The 23,984-nt window shown below is 45.5% G+C and overlaps 1 pseudogene; it reads right to left on the reverse strand.

The window, feature by feature from the left end:
- Nucleotides 1-722: 722 nt before the first annotated feature.
- Nucleotides 723-10,779, reverse strand: LOC125534928 (uncharacterized; annotated as a pseudogene).
- Nucleotides 10,780-23,984: the final 13,205 nt, after the last annotated feature.

Here is a 23,984-nt window from a genome sequence, read left to right on the forward strand (position 1 = left end):
GTGTAGAGTATTACCGTAAGAGAAAATATCATTCAAAACATTATCCATCCTAACCCAATACACTACGAAATCAATGATATTAGCTAAATATCGAATATATAAATTTAAATTATCGCCACCTAGGTGGACTGATGGAAGTTTTTTCGTCTCTTTTCGAGAACGATTTACACTCTTTGACAAAAAACAGGAAAAAAATGAGCTACCAAAAAATTACACTTGTTCCAACCGTATTTTTACACCGAAAATAGCCATCGAGAAAACAAACACAAAATCTTCACACGTTTCAATCATTTTTTAACCCCGCGGGGGAATGATAAAATGTTTTTCTTCTCTTTCGACAATGATTTACACTTGTTTGACAAGAACCAAGACCCCTATCCGAAGTTTTCGGTTTTTGCGCAAACTCAGAAAAATGATAACACTCGCATGCCATTCATCAAATTAAAGAAAGCTGGTAGTGATATGAAGTGGATGCTGGTTATTAAAAAGGAGAAACGGTTGTTTTCAACAACATAATAAGGAAAAAACGTAAAAGAGGAAGCATATTTGCACACACACAAACTGGTAATACCGGCCCGATTGTTTTCAACATGACCAAGATCCACCAGACGATAGTTTTAATTATACAAATACTAGTGCGGGACGTCAAATATTGGTCAAGCGATTAAACTATGAATTATGAAAATACTAGTACGAAGCACACGATTATCGGACGAGAAACCCTCTATCCATCACACGTCAGGGTCCACCACGTCCTGTGGAGGCAGCGCTCTGTTTCCGGGCAGGGTGAGAACCATTCTCATGAGTTGCTGTCTGAACAGCATCAGCTGGTCCTGCGCGAAGAAAAATACAGCAAAACAGACATCTATCAGGTCCCAACGTACCAAATAACAATATGTGCGCAATAACATAGAGTATGGTCTAGTTTACCGACCTGCCAGATCTCTTTCTACATGTATTCACCATCAAACCACCACATGCAGTGAATGTTGTAGAAGGTGGAGTCATTGCTGCCACAAGATAGCGATCCAGTTAGAACTGCAAGCAAATCGATGGACCACTCAAAAACTTCCAACGCAATTTTACCTTGAGGACGGCTCGTGCATCATGCGGTGCGCTTTCTTGTGAATTCATCCTCTCTAACATGCCACCCATCGAAAAACGTCTCTATGCACTTGCACAGTGCGAACAGGAGCCTGTCGATGCATCCTGTATGCTTCCTTTCGAGCTCAACAACATTGTAGTGCGCCCTCTTAGGATCCATCACATGGACAATTTTCTTCATCATGTCGAAGATGTACAACACGTGGTAGCCGCTCCCACCCTTCATAGGGACCAGTATCTAGCGAAACACAAGCATGGCAGGTGATGTCAAATTCCTATACTTATATTGGAATGAGAAGCCCAAAGCAAGTTATAACAAGAATTTACCAGACGGCATGTCTTCACATCGTAACGCACGCGCTCTCCAACAAATAGTTTTTTATGTAAGGATCAGTCAAGAAATCGTACCCTTCCTCCATGACTTTGGCCTGAAATTATACAACAAACTTCAGCCACCCACATTTGCATTACGATTGCCCTTGTCATGGAAAGCTTACCGCAAAGTATGGCGGCAAAGGGTGACGGAAATGGCTCCTGTCAGAGCTTTTGTGCCACCTTCCATCATGCTCAATCATAATCATGTTTACAACCTCAAAACCCTTGTCATCAAGCCTCCCCGGCTGATAAAAGTATGCATAGAACTCGCTCCCGGACATTACGATGTGGGGCGGCCCAGCAAGATCAAACCATGTACTGAAAAAAACGCGAGAAGCGTTAGTAAACTTTTGAGGTAGCAGAAAAATCCGAACTAGTAATCTCTCGCGCCACGCTACCTGTCTAAAACATCACGTGAGCACTGAGTCATGTTTTCCCATCCTTTGTTGGCGACTGCTGGTGAAACAAACTCGTAAGTGAAGCCAGGTATGCTGAATGGAGATCTCCCGTGATGCATGCATGGCACGGAGCTGCTGCTAGAGTTGTCAGCTCCAAAACTTGACAACAGATTCAATTCTATAGGAGGGGCGCCTACGACAATGGGAGCAACATTTGATTAGATCAGGAAATCAGGTTGCAAAAATGGGAGCTGTTTATTCTGCAAGCTAAAGAACTTACGTTTCCCCTCGTAAATAATTATCTCACCCCCCTCGTCAAAGTCTCTTTCTTTTCTCTTCCCCAGGTGCACAAACCCCATGTTTTCATCAGGCCGTGGAACATTAGCTAGGCCACCATTTAGATAAAACTGTCCAAAAGACCCCATGGACATACGAATTGGCACGCTTGGCAATACTGGATTGGCCATCTCGTCTACCTCAGCCTCCCCGGGCAGCATTAAGGATGAAACTGGACAGAAAGGAATTGATTTGGTCAAATTCAACTACCACTAGCATTCTCACTGTCGAATTCTGCATTTATTCTAGTACTCACCACTATCAGTATGCTGCAGGGGCTCGCGATTGGGGACCGGGGGATGCACTGGTTTAGGACGAATGGCAACTGAAAGGCGTACAGATGTTCAGCGAGCAGCAATAAATTCTTCACATATATCAGACCACAAAAGGAAATCATACCAGGACGGAGCACACCAGCTGCAGGAATGGATTGGCCAGGATTTAATGCTTCGTTTCGGCTCGTCCCTTCTCCAGTCCCGCTGTAGGCACCTGCATATTTATGATGCAATGATTTATTTTTACCATATAAAGCCAGACAAAATGGATAGGACCATTTATGCACTAACAGTTATATACCTGTTTGAGCCGCCACAGCAATGAGTTGCTGTTTTAGGTCGTTTCCAAAGTCTCCCAAGCCCAGCTCATCAACGTACTTAATTAAAGCTTCCATGTGCCTCCTCGTCACTACCCTCTCATTTTCCATGTGCATTTCAATCTCCTTGCGCATGTTGTTGTTCACAAAACAAATGGCCCCGCTGTTAAGCTCAGATAGCCTCTGGGAAAACTTCTTGTTGCGCTCTGTACTAGCCAGCGAGTGTTCATGCAGCGACCTGTTTATAAAAGCTTTAGCCTGAAACAAGTTCATTCAGCGGTCAACGCCAAATGAAATCATGGTAAACCAAGTACTAGCTTGTACACAGGATGATTATGATTCACCTCTGCGATTTTGCGCCTGACATGTGTCGTGTCCCACGGGAGGTTTTGAGTTGGCACCACCCTAGCCTGTTTCACTTCTCCAATCAGTTCACGCGAGAGGTTTCATAAAACAAAGTTAAGAAAATTTATGGCAGGCGTCTCTCACCTTCATCACACCGTACTGCTTAGGAACAATGCCTGGGATGGTGTTGCCAAGTATAAGTCTGCCGAGGTTGCCAGCTGTGAAGAACCTTATTCTTGGACGCACGGACAGATTGGGATTGACAAACGCAAAGCAGTCAACAGAGTCAAATTGGAGCGCCTACGCGAAAACAAAGCACGCTCATCAACTCGTTATAGCCTAACAAAAAACTAACAGCCCTGATGGCGCTGCCAAATCCTACTCACCTGCAACACTAATACGCATCCGTACACGTGGGGCGTCCTCCTTTCTCTTAAAAGCTTCTTGCATCTTGTTGCCGTGCGGAGTAGTTCACTGTGTATGTATTTCCCCCAGTTGACCTTATGCAGGTTCGAGGGGTCCATGCATATCTCATACGCTTCCCCTGGGATTGTTGTTCTTTTGTCCCTAGGACTGAAACAAGTGGAAATGCAAAGCATGGAAAAACCAATCTGGGTTCGGACTCTGTCTTCCTCGGAAAAGGGGTTTTGGCATGGTTTCTTGAGAGCCCACCGCAGGTCAGCGGGCGTCAGATACAGAGGGAGATCTTCTAAATCTAGCATTCCCCTAATATTCTTGATTTGGTCTGACGTGGGTGCAGCATATGTGTTTTCTATGTCGATCTCTCCCCCGACAGGCGTGCTTAAGATGTTGTGAATGTCAATCACGTTAAAAGTGACGTAGACGCCTTCTTCTATCTTAAGGGCAGAGCACTCGGCATCGGTGTTCAGTAACAAGTTCCAGGAGAACTCACGGTCCATGTGCGTGAAGTTGTCTACGTTCAGCATCCCCCCGAGCCCAATATCCACTACGGCCGCTCTCTGGTCGGCCGTAAACTGAACTACTACTTCATAAACATCTTTTGGAGCGAAACAACTATCGACATGGATCTTGGCCCCCTTGGATTTCTTCCTAGACTCGTATGCCCTCGACCATGATTTAGTCCTATGCGGGTATCTTTTTGCATACGCATCTAGATCGTCGGACATCTAGCGAACGAAATAACAGATGAGAAACAAGCAAGGACACACGCACAATAGGGGAGAAGAAGAAGAGAGCAAGAAAAAACATATCAGTAAGCAACCAAAGGCAGAGCGACGATTAAGTGGAGGGAACTGAAAGAATGCTCACCCCGTCGTCGGTCGCCGCTCCCACCGGCAGGCACTGTTCCAGCTCGGCACTGCCAGTCCGAGAGGAAGTAGAGAGCTTGCTCTTGCACCGGCTGAAGCTCTCCTTCTGCCGAGCTAGCTTGCCGGGGACGCGTTTCTTATGCAAGCGATGCAGCGAGCAAGGACGATGAAGTAATGGCTGACTAAACAGGCCTCTGCCTAGCCGTCAACTTGAGCAGCCACGGCGGCAAAGCGTCATGATGGCCCCTGTACACAACGGCAGTGGATTCAAAGTAGCTCCCTCTCTGCTGTCCATCCCCTCGCGAGCAGCGTACGACCCAGTCATGCCGTTACGTAGTGCCGAAAGCGAGGGCCACTGCTGCCGCGGGCACACGTGACCCATCCTTGCCGGCTCTCATTTAGCCCGTCCCTGGCATTAAACGTTTTTCAGGCTGCTAGTCGGTGAAAAAAAATTATGAACCTAGGCTTTAACTCGCTCTTATTACAGCAGTATCATTAAGAAGCAGCTGGTGTCTTCATGAGGCGAGACCCATCGGAGCAACCAGCGGTAGCAACGTAGCACAAGCAACTAGTCATGGCTGGGGCGAGCTGCGTATACGTCTGTCCACAATGTACCACATCGCATTTTGAAAATAATGGTGGAATTGTTCCCATGCCCCGGCCACATCACACACGTTGAGTCGCCTTGATCATACCATGATCGCCCCCATTAGGGATAAAAAAAATGAAACGAGATCAAGACGCATGGGGCGCTACGAAGTTGATGTTATTTTTTCTCTGTGGTATTTTGCGTGGCGAATTTGGATTCGAATTCTTTTTACACACCTTTTTATCTCTTTGGATGATAATAATACTAAGGAATTTTTTTTCGACCATGCGACTTGATGATTGTATCACCTCGATATATCTATTCAATGAAATTCTTTTATCTGAAAAACCGGGGACTTGTTGCAAGGAAGAGTTGCATATCTTTCGTCGATAATTCTCCATTCTCCCACATCGTTTTATTGTCTTCGGTTAATTATTTACACTTATTTCAAAAAATCGTTGTTCCTACCTTATCAACCTCGGTTCCCTCCACTAACTATGAAAAAGTAGATAGCACGGCCCTGCTCAATGACGGGGCCACTGCCCACGACAGTGCTCAGGACGGTAGTTGCGTTTCGGTATAGTCTGGTTGTAGAAGTGATTTCTTCTATGAAAAACACTTCGGAAGCAATTAGAAGAAGGATCATGTTCACGACGAGTGGTTTTATCTATTCCGATGATAGTTCTCAAACAAGGGAATTTTTTCAATCGTGCAGCTTGTATCTAGAAAGGGTTTCAACTTTTTCGGTGATAATTCTGCTTTATCCACCATCACTAAACGCCAAGGCATTGTGGGTATAGTATGCTAGGGACATTTTTCCCCTCTTCCGTTAATTGCTTACACCTCGATTTATCTATTCAATGAAAAGTCCTTTATCTGATAAAGTGGGACTTGCATCTCTTCCGTCCATAATTCTCCATTCTCCCACATCTCTAAACGGCAAGGCATTGTGGGGATAGTCGGTTTGGAAATATGTTTTATTGTCTTCCATCAATTTTTTACACTTATTCCAAAAAATCGTTGTTCGGTGGTATAGCTTGATTGTGAAAGTGACTGCTTTTAATTGAATAACATTCTAAGCAATTGGAAAAAAGTTCGCGCCAAGGCTAGCGGTTGCAAATTTCATTTTTAGAAAAAAAACACAATACAATATATGTGTACATAATCAGCGACTGACGATAGTTGGGCTTTTTTTTTCAACCGTTCAATTTTTTACAATCATGCCACGATAAAAAAATGTGTACACAATTTTTTGCACTCCTACGATAAAAATGACACGATGATAGTGTTCAGTCATTTTATAACACCGAGTTTATAAAACCCATTCAAGAACATCACACGCACAACCCCGCACGACACAACTTTTTTATTGGATGCTGGGTGGATACATCGGAACACGCAGGCAAACTTCTGAAACGGGGTGGGGGTGAGTACAGCCCCAGACAGGATGCTACTGGGCCTTACAAGTATTTGGGCCTCTTGCACGCAAGACTGTCAACCTCGTCGTCGTCCTCCCATGAGGCCCATGCCCGCTTGTACAACACAGCGGTGAAGAGTCGGTCGACAGATGGTTCAGGTTCTATCTCTTCCACTGGATCGAGGCAAGCGACTGGATCGTTCTCGCCAAATCCTTCGACCAAATGATACGGTTCTTCTGTGGAGGCCGGGCAGGATGCCAATTCCGTCTCATCCTTTCTTTCAATCTCCCTTGGCTGTACCCAAAAAAAAACAGCATGCAACTGTAGTGAGTCATCGTAACTGCAGGTGTTCTGGCAGAAAGAATATTGGTCAAACCATCAGCAAATGTGTAGTCGTATCATGTGCTTACATTCGTTTTGCCACAATCTCCGCCCTGTATTGCAATCTGCCCAACGGTACTCCCAGATCGAAGCTCACGCTGCACGCATGTAGCAACAAAGAATGTGAGATGCAAAGGAAGAGACGGGGGTTGCGGGCACAGAAGGTAGACGAAACTGTGGTGTCTCCGGGCAAATGATACTGCTCTCTCTCTCTCGCTCGAGTACGCAGAGCTAGAGCTCGACATGACTGCCGAGCGTGTGATGCCACCAGGATGAGCTTTGGAAGGCTTTATAGACAGGGGGATAGCGCACGGCAAGGGGCAGATTTTGAAATTCGAAAGTCCTGCCCCCACACACGGCTTGTTTGCATCAATGCATTCATAAATGCCTGGAGCAAGGCTGCAAGTTATGAATTCCTGGTTACATTTCGAAGCAGGAGTTTTCATCACGTACATGTGCATCTAGATACGTTCAGACAGCTGGATACACATTTTCATCGTTCAAACACGTTTGATAGATTATATAAAACGCAAGTACGTATGTTCAGACAGCACGACACATGTGCATCTAGATACGTTTAGACAGCACGCCCATACCTAAGCAAATGTTACACGGGGGAATTAGCGTACGAAATTCACTGTCTAATGTGAAGGAGGGACACCGGGCATCATCGAGACGAGAGGCTTGCTGCAAGTCGTCCTTCGGTGCCCTGGAACCCCGCATTTGCCGCATGTGGCCACCTTCCTTTCCTTTTTGGGGATATCACCTCGATCAGGGCAAGTGCTGGCTTTGTGACCTTTGCCCCTGCAGATGGAACAGAACCTAGATCTCTTGGCGTTGTCTTTCTCATAAGGAGCTTTATCACGGCTAGTGGTTGGCCGGCCTCATTTGTTTTTTCTTTCCGGGGCAAGCAGTTCTTGTTCAACATTGGGCATCAGGCTGGAGGCGACTTCAGAGAAATGTGAATTGTACCCATGACCATTTGGGCATGATGCTTCTGAGGCCTGGCTAATTGGAGGATGCACAGACACCGACGCGGCATCGCGTGATTTAGTTCGATTGCCTTCCACACTTCTTACGGAGAAAGATGTCTTGCCGTTGACAAACTTTGAGTTTGGACCGCCAAGAACTACATTGTTGGATACCTGTTGCTCAACGACGCCAAGGCCGTCGTTGAACGCGCACACCTCGGCGCCTCTTGTTCTAAGTTCAACCAGGCCTGTCATCATAAACTCAAAAGCTGCCGGGTTCCTGTCCCCCATATTTGCAACCTCCAGGGCAGTGATGTACAGAGCAGAATGCCTGAAAGTGGGCGCATCCGGCGGACCCATGTCTTGTTGATAGTGCTTCAGATGCGCTGGCAGGTTGTCTCTGCCGTGTATGCTCCACCTTTTTAGTATATGCCTCGAAGGCATCTGCTTCAGGCGTAGTAGAACCATCACCTGCTCATCATGAAGACAATTGTGAAGTCGTCCAAAATAAAGCACCTATCAATGTATATTGATCATAAAAATGGTCGCGCGAAACTAACCTGTAGCGAGTGACAGCAAACCATGCCCATGTGCTCAAACAGACCGCAAATGCACGAGAAATAACCAAGGTTATTAGACACGTTGACCTCAAACCGGCACTTGAACCACTTCTCACGGAGCTCGGCTTTCCGGTGTGTCACTATGTATTTCTACTTACATTCCAGATTCATACATTATGCCACCAAAAATCTCAAACATCTTCCTGGTATATATCTTGCTTGCGTGTACTTCAAGAGAGGTGTTCACCTTCAGCACAGCATGACTCTGTTTGGAAAAAATAGATATCATTTTTCACAGCGATTCTAAGTAAGCAATTGTTCATGGCATACAAGAAGAAATTCTCACCAGTCTAGTACATTTCTCCTGGAATCCTTCCTCCTGTTCTCGGTCGAACTGGAGCTTGTTGTATTGCTTGACAAATAGATTCATTGAGCATGATGGGGGGACATACTGCTTCAGCATATGGTTTGCACTCTCACTCCTGCCAGTGCTGGTTTGGCGAGCACAGAATTTCCCGGCAAAGTAAGGTTTTGCCCACTTCTGCCTAGTCTCGTAGATCTGCACGAGATATGGATTTGTTTTTAGTGAATATTTGTCAAGCAATGCTGCCCAACCGTCCTCGAATTCATCAATAGTCAGCATCTCATGCACAAGCTTGTGGAATTCAGCCCTGAAATCTGACTTCTTGGTGTAATGAGCACCCAGGTTTTCTTTGGCCTTCTTCAGCACGTGCCATTTGCACCAGCGATGCGTGGATTCAGGATACACCTCCTCGATTGCCTTTTCCATGGCTCTAGCTTGATCTGTGAAGGAAACATGCAAAAGTCATGCACCCGGTTGGTTGTACTAAAGATGATATAAACACAAAAGCGCTCCGGAGACGCCCCCATTACCTGTTAGAATTGTAATTGGTTTTTTACCAGCCATCATCTTCACGAACTCGTCAAAAATCCATTTGAATGTATCCTCGGTCTCGTCTCGCATCAAAACCCCCGCATAAAGCACACTCTGAAAATGATTATTCACCCCCACAAACAGACCAAATGGCATATCATACAGGTTTGTTTTGTATGTCGTGTCGAAGGTGATAAGGTCACCGAAGTGATGGTACTATGTTTTGCTACGCCTGTTCGTCCACATAAGGGTCCGTATCCTACTCTCATCATCTACCTGAACGTTGTACGTGAACTCGCTGTCTTGTGCTTTCATTTCTGAAAAAATAGCCATTGTCTTTCGCACATCGTCATCAGCTTGCTCCCTGCTAAGCTTCCCACACAATGTCCTTAAATATCTCTTGGTGAACGGCACATTCTCAACTCTACCAAAAAATGTTGCGATTATACTATAAACCTTGCTCAGATTTACATTGTTCTGTCTCAGTTGAGAAACAAGCTCACTGTGTATTTGTCAATATGCCTATGCGATGGGAAATGCAACTTCTCAGCACAAGTGTTCAGCATGGGGTGGTTGTGTTTGGACCTGAATTCGTTGATGTACCAGCCTTCGTCGTCCGTTTGGAGAAGCCTTATCATGGCTTGGCATTGACACCGTGTAGACTTCGAATTTGCTTCTTTTGGTTTGCCCTGCAAGAAAATAACCAACCAAAATGCATTTAGATATGCAACAAACAGCATGGTAACAGACGACACATTAGACAGTGAACACTTGTTTGTAGGACTCATACCGAGCAGCAGAAGACGAACTACTGCATGCATTTTGTCCCTTTTACATTCGTCCTGCTCTTTGCATAGCGAACACCAAATCCACTCTCCCAAGAATACAGGTTGTAGAATTCATAGGCCTCATTTATCGAGTCAAATGATAGCCCAACGGACGGAGTCACAACAGAATCTGAATCCCTATCTGCAAACCCGGTTAGAGCTTTTTCCAGCGCGGTGACACTGTCTGCACTTGTTGGTCTTTCATCTGGCATGACATCCCGCCGTTTCCTGAACCACGGACGCAGGCAATCAAATCAGGCCAGCCGGCCGGTATGAGCTGAAACAAATAAGCAAGAAACAGGGATTACCTGCTAACCCATCCCACCTTGTCATCCAGGGCTACATACACATTCTCCGCCCTGCTGGCCTTATTCTCTTCTGAATCGCTGACGTCTGGGCGCAGAACAGCTTCAACTGTATCTAATAAATCTGGGAATCGGCCGCTGGGATCATCTTCAGCGACCTCATGAACTGCACCCAGGGATCCAGGATGCCTTGCAAACCGCGGCGAATCTGGTGAGACTGCCGGGCCGCTACATCCATTGGATGCACCAGATCCAGAACCGGGGAACGTGAAGCTAGGGGATTGAGAGGAAACGAGGCACTATGTAAGCATGAACTCCATGCTGAAAGAGAAAGAACACAATAGATGGATTGGTGCAGACATACTGACCTGATCTCCGTCCCCACGGACTCCATCTCCACACCTTGACGCCGACGCGCGAGTGGGGGGAGCTAGATGTGCCGCGAGTTCATCGGACGACCCGTCCAGAAGCACGACCAGCGGACACCCAGGGAAATTAATTACCAGGTCGGGGAGCTATCTTGTCCGTGTATTCATACGATACATAAATGCGACGTGGGCCAGATCACAGAACGTATAAAGAGATGTATTATCAGATTTATGGATCGAGCAGCCCCGTATTGCCAGAGGGCCTATTAAAGTTAAGAATCGCAAAGCGCGCGTGGACGGGCTGGATATCGGCAGCGCGTGGCCGCATGTCCCAAAAATCCGCGTCGATACTACACGTACATACTCTCGGTTTCGTCAGATACTACATACAACATACAAAACGCAAGTGGTGGTAACTACCACTACTTGTAGGAAACATTTGTCCTATATAGGGAAAATCCATCCTTGCCTTCGGAGCCAGTGGCATTAGCCTAATTGGTGCCTTTGGAGCACGATAACAATTGGAAGTGGTTCATGGGGGCGGTAGCGGGTAATAGTATTCTCCTTTGGGATCTATGACCTGGTCGAGCAAAAATCCCGCTATTTCCTCTTGAATTGCTTGTATGCGCTCCGTTGGTAGGAGCTGCTCCCACACCTCTTTGAACTATTAAGAAGGAGATCAATATGCATGTGTATTAGTTGTGTGACTAGATATTGATAATGGTGTAAAAATTGTGAATAGTGTTCTCACAAACGTACCCACTCCTGTCTTTGAGATTTGCTCCTTTCGGACGCCATCATGCGAATGTTCTCGCAAACGTAGTATGCACGCAGATTATTCCCCGACGCATGCTTTAGGGCCTTTACGAGAATGGAATTTGATCAGATAATAATTAATCAAGCATGATAATTAAAGAGATGGCAGCTAGCTAGTACTACTTAATTACTTACCTGGGGTCGATACCATTTCAGATCTTGTTTCCATGGGCCTGGAGTGGCCCTGATGAACTTTCCCAAGCCCTGCCCGCCGACAAAGAAAATGAATAAATGGGTTATTAAATAGTTGTTATCAGGAAATGACGAACTAATTAAATAGGCTGAGATATAGTTAATAATGATTGAAATTACCTGTTGACTATCCCCTTCACGATGGTGTAGTTACTTGCTTTTTTAAGTAGTGACTCTAGTACTTCAACTGTTCTTTCATCAACTTTAATGATTAACAAGATCCAGTGAAATCTGCATGCACACACGTTTGCATGTCTTAATTAAGCGGGCATATGTAAGCACTAGTAGAAAACAGAGCTTTAAAACCGGTTCGTAAGGGCCTTTAGTGCCGGTTCCATAACCGGCACTAATTGGTGGGCACTAAAGGCCCCCCCCCCTTCAGTACCGGTTCGGCATGAACCGGTGCTAAAGTGCCACCACGTGGCGTGAGCTCGCGCCCTGGTATGGGAGACCTTTAGTACTTTTGGAAAAAAAATTTGATTTTTTAATTTTTAATTTTTCTGAATTATTTGGTGATTTAGTCTCTAATCACCTATCTTAACTGCTCAAGTGTGGATCACTCATTCCAAATCATCTAACTTCCCGACCGGTCACCCATCCCTCTCACTACTCCAGCCCGAGCACGCTTAACTTTCGGGTTCTATTCTCCTTCGTTTCCAAGTCTGCACTTGTTGTTTTCCTGACAATAGTAAGATGCCAATCCTATTAACCCTCAGGAGTTTAGCTTGAGCATGAAGTCACACATTTCACTGTTTGAGTTTGAAACTATTATTCTAAAAAACAGTAATTATTTAGTAACACTAATATTTCTTGAATAAGTTTGACCATAGTTTGACCACAGTTTGACCATAGTTTGACCAGATTTGACCAAAATTCAAAAAATTGAAATAATTATTTAGTAACACTAATATTTTTGAATAATTATGTAGTAACATTAATACTTCTTGAATAAGTAGTTTTCCCAGATTTAACAATTTTTTTTAAAAAACCATAAATTTGACCATATCTTTTTTTTCCTTTTGGAATTTGAGGATTCTAAAAAATTGCAAACAGGCCGTAGGCGGTCTCCATCGGATGCGGATTTTCGTGCTGAATTTTTTGGTATATTATACGTTTTTTTCCGACATCGTATGCAAAAGTTATAGCCGTTTTACATTTTTCCTACACTTTTTGCAAAACATGTCCAAATTTAAGTTTTCAAATTTTCCTAACTAGTAGATGTAGTAATATAACTACCTCTCGAAGGATTTTATTTTTTGAAGTTTTTTATCATTTTCTTTTGATTTTTTCAGAACTGAAATGGCGACACACGAGGGGGGGGGGGTAGAGTTTGAAAATTGCCCTATAATGCCGGTTTGTGTCACAAACCGGTACTATAGGTCAGACCCCTTTAGTACCGGTTCGTGGCACAAACCGGTACTAAAGGTTAGCCCTTTAGTACCAGTTCGTGCCACGAACCGGTACTAAAGGTGATCATGGGGCCCCAGCCTGACGCCAGCCTGCCATCACCCCTTTAGTACCGGTTCGTGGCACGAACTGGTACTAAAGGTTCAACACGAACCGGCATTAATGCATAGTCGTTCGAACCGGCACTAATGGTACCATTAGTGCCGGCTCAAATTCAAACCGACACTAATGTGCTTCACGTTTGACCCTTTTTCTACTAGTGAAGCAAAAACATGTAGCTAGCTAGTAGGCAAAAAACAGAATTTGTAGTACAAGACAGTGTGACTCACTCGAAGTTGTAAGGAAGTAGTATATCTTCATTGTATTTGAGGCGCTTGAAGAACTCTAGCATGCTTTCCTCTACACTTTTTTCGTAATACAGATCTAATTTCCATGTGTATTCATTAATGGTATTTGGGTCAACGAACCCAATGCCATAGCGTCCACCTTTTTCATTTCATAAATCTTCATCCTGCATAATACCATAGAAAAGAATATAGTGAGGATAATTACAGGTAATGATTGATCAAAATGATCACTACAGCTAGCTTGAGACTTAAATTACAGAAAGAAATCACTTACAGACAATAGCAACTGACGATAGATTTGTCGAGTGCGTCTTGATTGTATAACTAAAACAGTTCTGAATATTCAACGGCCAGAGCTTTCTCATGGTAGTAATGCTCCTCCTTGACATTCACCATGAGGGACTCTTGATTGGAAATCTTGGTAATGTCCATGTACCATCGATGCAATTCATACATTCTCATTGGGAGGTTCTTGACCTCGTCTGGCTCGACCAAAGGTTGGCCCCAGACATATTTCCGTTTTATTTCCTCCTCTCTAGTCGGAGACATGGGCTCGATATCGAGGAGTTGTCCAACAGTGATCCCGATCGTTTCAGCCTGCGCAATATGCTCCTCGGTTATTACCAGATCGCCCACCCCGGGAACGTTAACGGTTTTCCCACAATAATATTGGGCACGCCTACTCTCATGTGTTGTTGGCACAACAAGCGGGGGGATTGATTGCGCCGCCTGTTCTCCCAGCTGGGGAACGGTTTTACCGCTCCTTTTGCCAGCTGATTTTCTCGAGCTCGAGCTCACCTCTTTCTGTAGATGTGCTCGATTTAACTTCTTGATGTGGCGCTCATAGTCTGTGTCAACAGGCTTGGGAGCTGGTGCTCCAGCCATACGAATGAAGTGGTCAATCTTTTCCACATGCACTTTCTCCCTTGGCAGCGATGGCGGTTTCGGTGCAAAATGGGCTTCCACCTCGGCCTTCGATATGGCTACGTTTTCCTCCTCGGACTTGTCGTAAGGCCTCTATGGAAGAGGCGCGAGGCTTGGACCATATTGAAATCGCTTGCCTCCGCCTGTACCTCCAGTACTACCTCGACTTGTACCGCTACGCACCATAGCTGAGGCGACTCTCTTCCGTGATTGCTGAGGCGGCGAAGACGGCTGATGTGGCTGAGTTGGAGGAGGAGGAGTGGCCTGAAGCTGTTCCGGACTTGGAGGAGGAGTGGCCTGACGCTTTGTCAGACTTGGAGGAGGAGGAGTGGCCTGAAGCTGTGCCGGACTTGGAGAAGGAGTGGCCTGACGCGTTGGTGGACTTGGAGGAGCGGGAGTCTGCTGACTCGGTGGCGGACTTCGACGAGGAGTCGGATGACGCGGTGTCGGTGGCCTTCGAAAGATGATGCAATCCTTTCTCCATAGGATGATACGATGGTTGGCCTCTCCCAGTGTGTGCTCATTGTCACCTCCAGGAATGTCAAGCTCTAGCCCCGAATATTGGTCCACCACCTCATCAACCAAGACACGAGCATAGCCCGCTGGAATCAGGTTGCAATGGAAGGTTGCCTCGGGGGGATTTGTAAAAGCAAGGGCGTCCGCCACCTTCATGGATATGTTCTTCATTTTGAAGTGTAGCTCGTAGTTAGTGTTCTCCATGATGTCATCCACTAGGTAGCTATCCAGCAATGCGTCGCCCGGGGCAGAACCCACGCTGCTTCTCGGCATGAATGGGACGGTGCTATCCAATGGTGGATCATCCGCTAGCTGCCGAGACCCCCTTTGTTGGCTAAGTGAGTCGATCTGCTCCTGCTGCCGCTGGAATTTGACTGCCAAGTCCGCGTGCGCTGATTCTAGGCCTTGAAGGCGTTCATAGTCTAGCTTCCTCTGCTCCTCCTCCATCTTCCTCTTCTTCTCCTCCGCAATCTTCTTTCTCGCACGGGTTCTGTAGTTGGCGTTCCAGTCCGAAAACCCCTCATACCACGGCATAGCGCGCATGCCTCATGTTCTTCCCGGGTGTTCAGGATTTCCCAGGGCGCGCGTAAGCTCGTCGTTCTCTCTGTTGGCCTCGAACACCCCCGATCGAGCCACTTCTATTGCAACAAGTAGCTTATCTTCGGCTCCGTCCAGACATGCCTTCTTCGAAACTTTGCCTGTCTTCAGGTCCAACTCCCCCCCATGCGCATAGAACCAAGTCCTGCACCTGGAGGGCCAGCTCAATGTTTCTGGAGTGACACCTGCATCCAGCATCTCTTTCTCAGACTTATCCCACTTAGGCATTCCCACCACATAGCCACCTGGCCCCAGCTTATGGAACTTATCCTTTTTTGCGGCATTGGCCTTGTTTATTCTCGGCCGTTCCTTAGATAATTCTGAATCCTTGAATTTCACGAAATCGTCCCAATGAGCGCTTTGCCTCTCTAGTGTTCCCTCGAATACTGGAGTCTTCCTTCCTCCCTTGACATACTTGGCCCATTCACGAATCTTGTGGTTCTTGAATGCAACCGCCATCTTCCTAAGAGCAGCGTCCTTGACTTTCTCCACATCTGCATCTGTGAAATGATCTGGTAGGGTGAAATGTTCCATGAGCGTTTCCCAAAGCAGAAGTTTTTGTCTGTCATCGACAAAAGTAACTCCTGGACGTGGCTTTGCTGGCTCTCTCCATTCTTGAAGGGAGATCTGGAGTTGGTCCTTCACAAGAACTCCGCACTGACGAATGAACTTGTCCGCAATCTTCTTAGGCGCTAATGGTTCGCCATTAGGTTTGATGGCCTCGATATTGTACTTTACGCCCTCCTTCAACTTTTTGTTCGGGCCTCGTTTCCTGTTGCCTGAAGATTTGCTCGATCCGGACGGCTGAAAGAAGAAAGATCGATTTGTTAATATATCTTCAAGTCATTTAAAACATGTGGTGATCACCAGATGCCTGCTTATATAAATATATATACCTCGCGCGGTCTTTGTTGTTTCAAGATCAAAATTTTCTTCGTCATGTTCATAGTTCATGACTTCATCAATTCGGTCGTCGTGATCGAATATCATATCACCCTCCCCGGTGTTGTTTAGATATTCGGAGCCGTCATAATCTTCTTCATTCTGATCATCATCTGGCCCGCGAGGATTGCGTATGATCTTGAACAGGGCCTCTTCTCCCTCTCTGCCGGTATTGTCCGCCATAGGTTTTGTTTAACTAATCCAAAAGAAGTATATTCAAATTACAATGCATGGATGCAATCAATTAATAAGGAAAAACTGAATCAATCATAGTACATAATAAGCATCATCGAATATAATCTCGAATACGTCGTCTCGAATAATAGATATAATCTCGAATACATCGTCTCAAATAATAGATATAATCTTGAATACATCGTCTCGAATAATAGATATAGTATCGAATACATCACTAGCTAGCTAGCTAGCAAGCTAATAAAGATCGAATACTACAGAGTAATCTAGGCCACTCGCGGTTCCTGAGGTGCGGGCGGTGGACACCCAAAGAGAAGGAACCATCACTGGATCACAGCTTGGGTGATCCCCCAAAAGAACCCGCCAGGTATTGGAGAACCTGACGTCCATAGCAACCATGTAGCGATGGACGTGCTCGTCCTCCTCCCTGACACGGCGACGTACCACCTCCGGCGGGGCCGGCTCCCTCCGCACCGAAAGTGGCCCACGCGAACGCCACCAAAGGAGATGAGGGTCGACGACGGGACCCGGGGCCGGATTCCTCACCAAGCGTCGCGCCCCTGAAGGTAGCACCTCCCAGTGCCAGCCCGGCGGAGCCCAGTCCCGGACATGGGTCCTTTGAAGCAGGACGTCGTCGCGAACGGGTCGACGGCGAGGATGCGGGTCGGGCATCGTCGACAACAAATACTATATGCCGCAAAAGTAAAGTAACATTTTTTAAATGATGGATTGTGATTTCATATATGCAAATTCTAAATTTTATAACTAAAACTAACATTTCTAATATTTCTATAACTAAAAAACATTTCTATATAACTAACATTTCTATATAACTAACATTTCTAATATAACAAACATTTCTATATAACTAACATTTCTAATATTTCTATATAACTAACATTTCTATAACTAAAACTAACATTTCTAATAATTCTATAACTAAAAAACAGAAAGATTGCTAACAATTCTATAACAATGTGTGTGTGTGTGTGGTTGGCGGCCGGTGCAGGAGCTCACCGGCGAGGCGCGACGACGGTGGGCGGCGACGGGGACGGAGACGAAGACGGGGCGGCGACGATGGGGACGGGGCGGCGACGACGGGACGGGGACGGGCCGCGCGGGGACGACGAGAGGACGGGCCAGGCGGGGACGATGGGAGGACGGGGCGGGGCGCGGTGACGGGGCGCGGCGCGGCGACGGGGATGGGGACGGTGACGGTGACGGACGGCGACGGGGGCGGCGACGAGGGGCGGCGGCGACGGGGCAGAGGAGAAAGAAGCAGGGAGAGATGAGAAACTGACAATTTTTTTGAAGTGTTTTCTTATATAGAACCCACCTTTAGTACCGGTTGGAGCCACCAACCGATACTAAAGGTCTGTTTTGGCCAGGCGAAGCGGCGGGAACCGCACCCCCTTTAGTACCGGGTCGTGGCACCAACCGGTACTAAAGGCCCCCCCTTTAGTACCGGTTGGAGCCACGACCCGGTACTAAAGGGTGTGCGCTGCCAGGCGAGGGGCGCAAAATTTTAGTCCCACCTCGCTAGCCGAGGGGCACTCGCACCTGCTTATAAGCCCCGCCGTCGCTGCTGTCTCGAGCTCCTCTCTTAAGCAGGCCTTCTGGGCCTACCTCTTCTGCGATGCCCTGTTGGGCCTACTGGGCTAGCGGGCCTGCATCCTGGCCCAACTAGAATTTGGGTTTCTAGTCGTATGCAGGCCGCTGTGGCCTAGTAGGTGGGCTTTTTTTCTTATTTTTTTGCTTTATTTATTTTTGTTTTGTTTATTTTAGAGTTGTTTTTTTGCTGTATTTAGAGTTTCTTTGTGAATATTTTTACTTTAGGTACAAAAAATTACAAACTTTCTATTAGTACCGGTAGTTTACAAATTTGAATAGTTTAAATTTTGAATTATTTGAAATTTGTGTGAATCACTAGTTTGTGAATAACTTAACTTTGAAAATAGATTTTTCAGTGATTCTTTTTTCTTATGTTTAATATTAATGTGTTTTATCATTATATTCAATTTGGTAATGCTTAGGTTATTTAAAAAATGAAATGCCTTTGTAACGGATGAGTTTTTGTCCGAAACCCTGATACTTCGAAAGAGATTGTAAATTTTGTACACGAAGTGCATCCAATTTTTGCGGTAACCCTCTCTACTTTTTTGCATATGCTATGTGGGTGAAATTATGATACCATGCCAACTTTCAACCTTTTCTGGGTTCATTTGAAATGCTTTTCAATTTCAGGGTCATTTAGCTGAAAAAATCAGTAAATGCATGAAAGAATTTGCTTGCACATAAAATTTCTTCGCGTTTCAAATGCCAAAACACATAACTAGCTACCCTAACTATTACAGAGATTCCCTCCTGGGTGTGAAACACAGAAGAAAGTGATGATAGTGAAGCCGATCACATCCTAGATCTTTGGGTGTCTTCGCATGTGTCCCTTTGCGCCGTAGCCATGGAAAATCTTCATCATTTAACTGGATGCTGTTGGGGAACGTAGCAGAAATTCAAAATTTTCCTACGTGTCACCAAGATCTATCTATGGAGAAACCAGCAACGAGGGAAGGAGAGTGCATCTACATACCCTTGTAGATCGCTAAGCGGAAGCGTTCAAGTGAACGGGCTTGATGGATTCGTACTCGTCGTGATCCAAATCACCGGAGATCCTAGTGCCGAACGGACGGCACCTCCGCGTTCAACACACGTACAGCCCGACGACGTCTCCCATGCCTTGATCCAGCAAGGAGAGAGGGAGAGGTTGAGGAAGACTCCATCCAGCAGCAGCACAACGGCGTGGTGGTGATGGAGGAGCGTGGTGATCCAGCAGGGCTTCGCCAAGCACTGCGAGATATGAGGAGAAAGAGAGGGATAGGGCTGCGCCAAGAAAGAGAGGAACTCATGTGCATTGGGCAGCCCAAACCTCAACTATATATAGGGGGAGGGGAGGGGCTGCGCCCCCACCTAGGGATCCCTCCCTAGGGGTGGCGATAGCCCCCTAGATCCCATCTAGGGGCGGCCAAGGGGAGGGGAGAGGGGGAGGCGCACCAGGGTGGGCCTTAGGGCCCATCTGCCCTAGGGTTTGCCCCTTCCCCTCTTCCTCGCGCCTTGGGCCTTGGTGGGGGGGGGGCGCACCAGCCCACCTGGGGCTGGTCCCCTCCCACACTTGGCCCATGCAGCCCTCCGGGGCTTGTGGCCCCACTTGGTGGACCCCCGGGACCCTCCCGGTGGTCCCGGTACATTACCGATAAAACCCGAAACTTTTCCGGTGACCAAAACAGGACTTCCCATATATAAATCTTTACCTCCGGACCATTCCAGAACTCCTCGTGACGTCCGGGATCTCATCCGGGACTCCGAACAACATTCGGTAACCACATACAAACTTCCTTTATAACCCTAGCGTCATCGAACCTTAAGTGTGTAGACCCTACGGGTTCGGGAACCATGCAGACATGACCGAGACGTTCTCCGGTCAATAACCAACAGCGGGATCTGGATACTCATGTTGGCTCCCACATGCTCCACGATGATCTCATCAGATGAACCACGATGTCAAGGACTTAATCAATCCCGTATACAATTCCCTTTGTCTATCAGTACGATACTTGCCCGAGATTCGATCGTCGGTATCCCGATACCTTGTTCAATCTCGTTACCGGCAAGTCTCTTTACTCGGTCCGTAACACATCATCCCGTGATCAACTCCTTGATCACATTGTGCACATTATGATGATGTCCTACCGAGTGGGCCCAGAGATACCTCTCCGTTTACACGGAGTGACAAATCCTAGTCTCGATTCGTGCCAACCCAACAGACACTTTCGGAGATACCTGTAGTGTACCTTTATAGCCACCCAGTTATGTTGTGACGTTTGGCACACCCAAAGCACTCCTACGGTATCCGGGAGTTGCACAATCTCATGGTCTAAGGAAATGATACCTAACATTAGAAAAGCTTTAGCATACAAACTACATGATCTTGTGCTAGGCTTAGGATTGGGTCTTGTCCATCACATCATTCTCCTAATGATGTGATCCCGTTATCAATGACATCCAATGTCCATGGTCAGGAAACTGTAACCATCTATTGATCAACGAGCTAGTCAACTAGAGGCTTACTAGGGACATGGTGTTGTCTATGTATCCACACATGTATCTGAGTTTCCTATCAATACAATTCTAGCATGGATAATAAACGATTATCATGAACAAGGAAATATAATAATAATCAATTTATTATTGCCTCTAGGGCATATTTCCAACAGTCTCCCACTTGCACTAGAGTCAATAATCCAGTTCACATCGATATGTGATAAACACTCAAGGTCACATCCCCATGTGACTAACACCCAAAGAGTTTACTAGAGTCAATAATCAATTCACATTACCATGTGATTAACACTCGATGAGTTCTGGGTTTGATCATGTTATGCTTGTGAGAGATGTTATAGTCAACGGGCCTGAATCTTTCAGATCCGTGTGTGCTTTACAAATCTCTATGTCATCTCCTAGATGCAGCTACCACATTCTATTTGGAGCTATTCCAAATAACTGTTCTACTATACGAATCCAGTTTACTACTCAGAATAATCTGGATTAGTGTCAAAGTTTGCATCGGCGTAAACCTTTACGACGAACTCTTTTACCACCTCCATAATCGAGAAAATTCCTTAGTCCACTAGTTACTAAGGATAACTTTGACCGCTGTCCTGTGATCCATTCTTGGATCACTCTTGTACCCCTTGACTGACTCATGGCAAGGCACACTTCAGGTGCGGCACACAGCATAGCATACTGTAGAGAGCCTATGACAAAAGCATAGGGGACGACCTTCGTCCTTCCTCTTTCTTCTGTCGTGGTCGAGCTTTAAGTCTTAACTTCATACCTTACAACTCAGGCAAGAACTCCTTCTTTGACTGATCCATCTTGAACACCTTCAAGATCATGTCAAGGTATGTGCTCATTTGAAAGTACCATTAAGCGTTTTGATCTATCCTTATAGATCTTGATCTCAATGTTCAAGTAGCTTAATCCAGGCTTTCCATTGAAAAACACTTTTCAAATAACTCTGCATACTTTCCAGAAATTCTACATCATTTCTGGTCAACAACATATATTCATCAGAAATTCTATAGTTCTCCCACTCACTTCTTTGGAAATACAAGTTTCTCATAAACTTTGTATACACCCAAAACTTTGATCATCTCATCAAAGCATACATTCCAACTCCGAGATGCTTACTCCAGTCCTTAGAAGGATTGCTGGAGCTTAGCATACTTATTAGCATCTTTCAGGATTGACAAAACCTTCCGGTTGTATCACATACAACCTTTCCTCAAGAAAATCGTTGAGGAAACAATGTTTTGACATCCTATCTGCAAGATTTCATAAATAATGCAGTAATCGCTAACATAATTCCAACAGACTCTTAGCATCGCTACGAGTGAGAAAGTCTCATCGTAGTCAACTCCTTGAACTTGTCGGAAAACATCTTAACGACAAGTCGAGCTTTCTTAATGGTGATACTTACCATCATTGTCCGTATTCCTTTTAAAATCCATATGTACCTAACAGCCTTACGACCATCAAGTTGTTCTTCCAAAGTCTACACTTTGTTTTCATATATGGATCCTCTCTCGGATTATATGACCTCGAGCCATTTTGGAATCCAGGCCCATCATCGCTTCTCCATAGCTCGTAGGTTCATTGTTGTCTAGCAACATGACTTCCAAGACAGGATTACGTACCACTCTGAAGTAGTACGCATCCTTGTCATCCTACGAGGTTTGGTAGTGACTTGATCTGAAGTTTCATGATCACTATCATAAGCTTCCACTTCAATTGGTGTAGGTGCCACAGGAACAACTTCCTGTGCCCTGCCACACACTAGTTGAAGAGACGGTTCAATAACCTCATCAAGTCTCCACCATCCTCCCACTCAATTCTTTTGAGAGAAACTTTTCCTCGAGAAAGGACCCGCTTCTAGAAACAATCCCTTATTGCTTTCGGATCTGAGACAGGAGGTATACCCAACTGTTTTGGGTGTCCTATGAAGATGCATTTATCCGCTTTGGGTTCGAGCTCATCAGCCTGAAACTTTTCACATAAGCACCGCAGCCCCAAACTTTTAAGAAATGACAGCTTAGGTTTCTCTAAACCATAGTTCATACGGTGTCATCTCATCAGAATTACGTGGTACCCTATTTAAAGTGAATGTGGTTGTCTCTAATGCCTAACCCATAAACTATCGTGGTAATTCGATAAGAGACATCATGGTATGCATCATATCCAAAAGGGTGTAGTTATGATGTTCGGACACACCATCACACTATGGTGTTCCAGGCTGTATTAGTCGTGAAACAATTTCCACAATGTCTTAATTCTGTGCCAAACTCGTAATTCAGATATTCATCTCTATGATCATATCATAGATATTTTATCCTCTTGTCACGACGATCTTTCAACTTCACCCTGAAATTACTTGAACCTTTCAATAATTCAGACTCGTGATTCATCAAGTAAATATACTCAACATCTACTCAAATCATCTGTGAAGTAAGAACATAACGATATCCACTACACGCCTCAGCACTCATTGGACTGCACACATCAAAATGTATTACTTCCAACAAGTTGCTTTCTAGTTCCATTTTACTGAAAACGAGGCTTTCAGTCATCTTGCCCATGTGGTATGATTTGCATGTCTCAAGTGATTCAAAATCAAGTGAGTCCAAACGGTCCATTTGCCTGGAGTTTCTTCATGCATATACACCAATAGACATGGTTCGCATGTCTCAAACTTTTCAAAAACGAGTGAGCCCAAAGATCCATCAACATGGAGCTTCTTCATGCGTTTTATACCGATATGACTTACGTGGCAGTGCCACAAGTAGGTGGTACTATCTTATATCTTTTGACATGAACATGTGTATCACTACGATCGAGATTCAATAAACCATTCATTTTAGGTGCAAGACCATTGAAGGTATTATTCAAATAAACAGAGTAACCATTATTCTCCTTAAATGAATAACTATATTGCGATAGACATAATCCAATAATGTCTATGCTCAACGCAAACACCAATCTCGATGGTAGAGGGAGCGTGCGATGCTTGATCACATCAAGCTTGGGAAAAACATCCAACATATATCGCCAGCTCACCTTTAGCCAGTCTCCGTTTACTTCGCAACCTTTTATTTCGAGTTTACTAACATTTAGCAACCGAACCGGTATCTAATACCATGGTGCTACTAGGAGTACTAGTAAAGTACACATTAACACAATGTATA

Source organism: Triticum urartu, chromosome 2A, assembly GCF_056163025.1.
Source record: "Triticum urartu cultivar PI428250 chromosome 2A, HENAU_Tu73, whole genome shotgun sequence".
Lineage (NCBI taxonomy): Eukaryota > Viridiplantae > Streptophyta > Magnoliopsida > Poales > Poaceae > Triticum > Triticum urartu.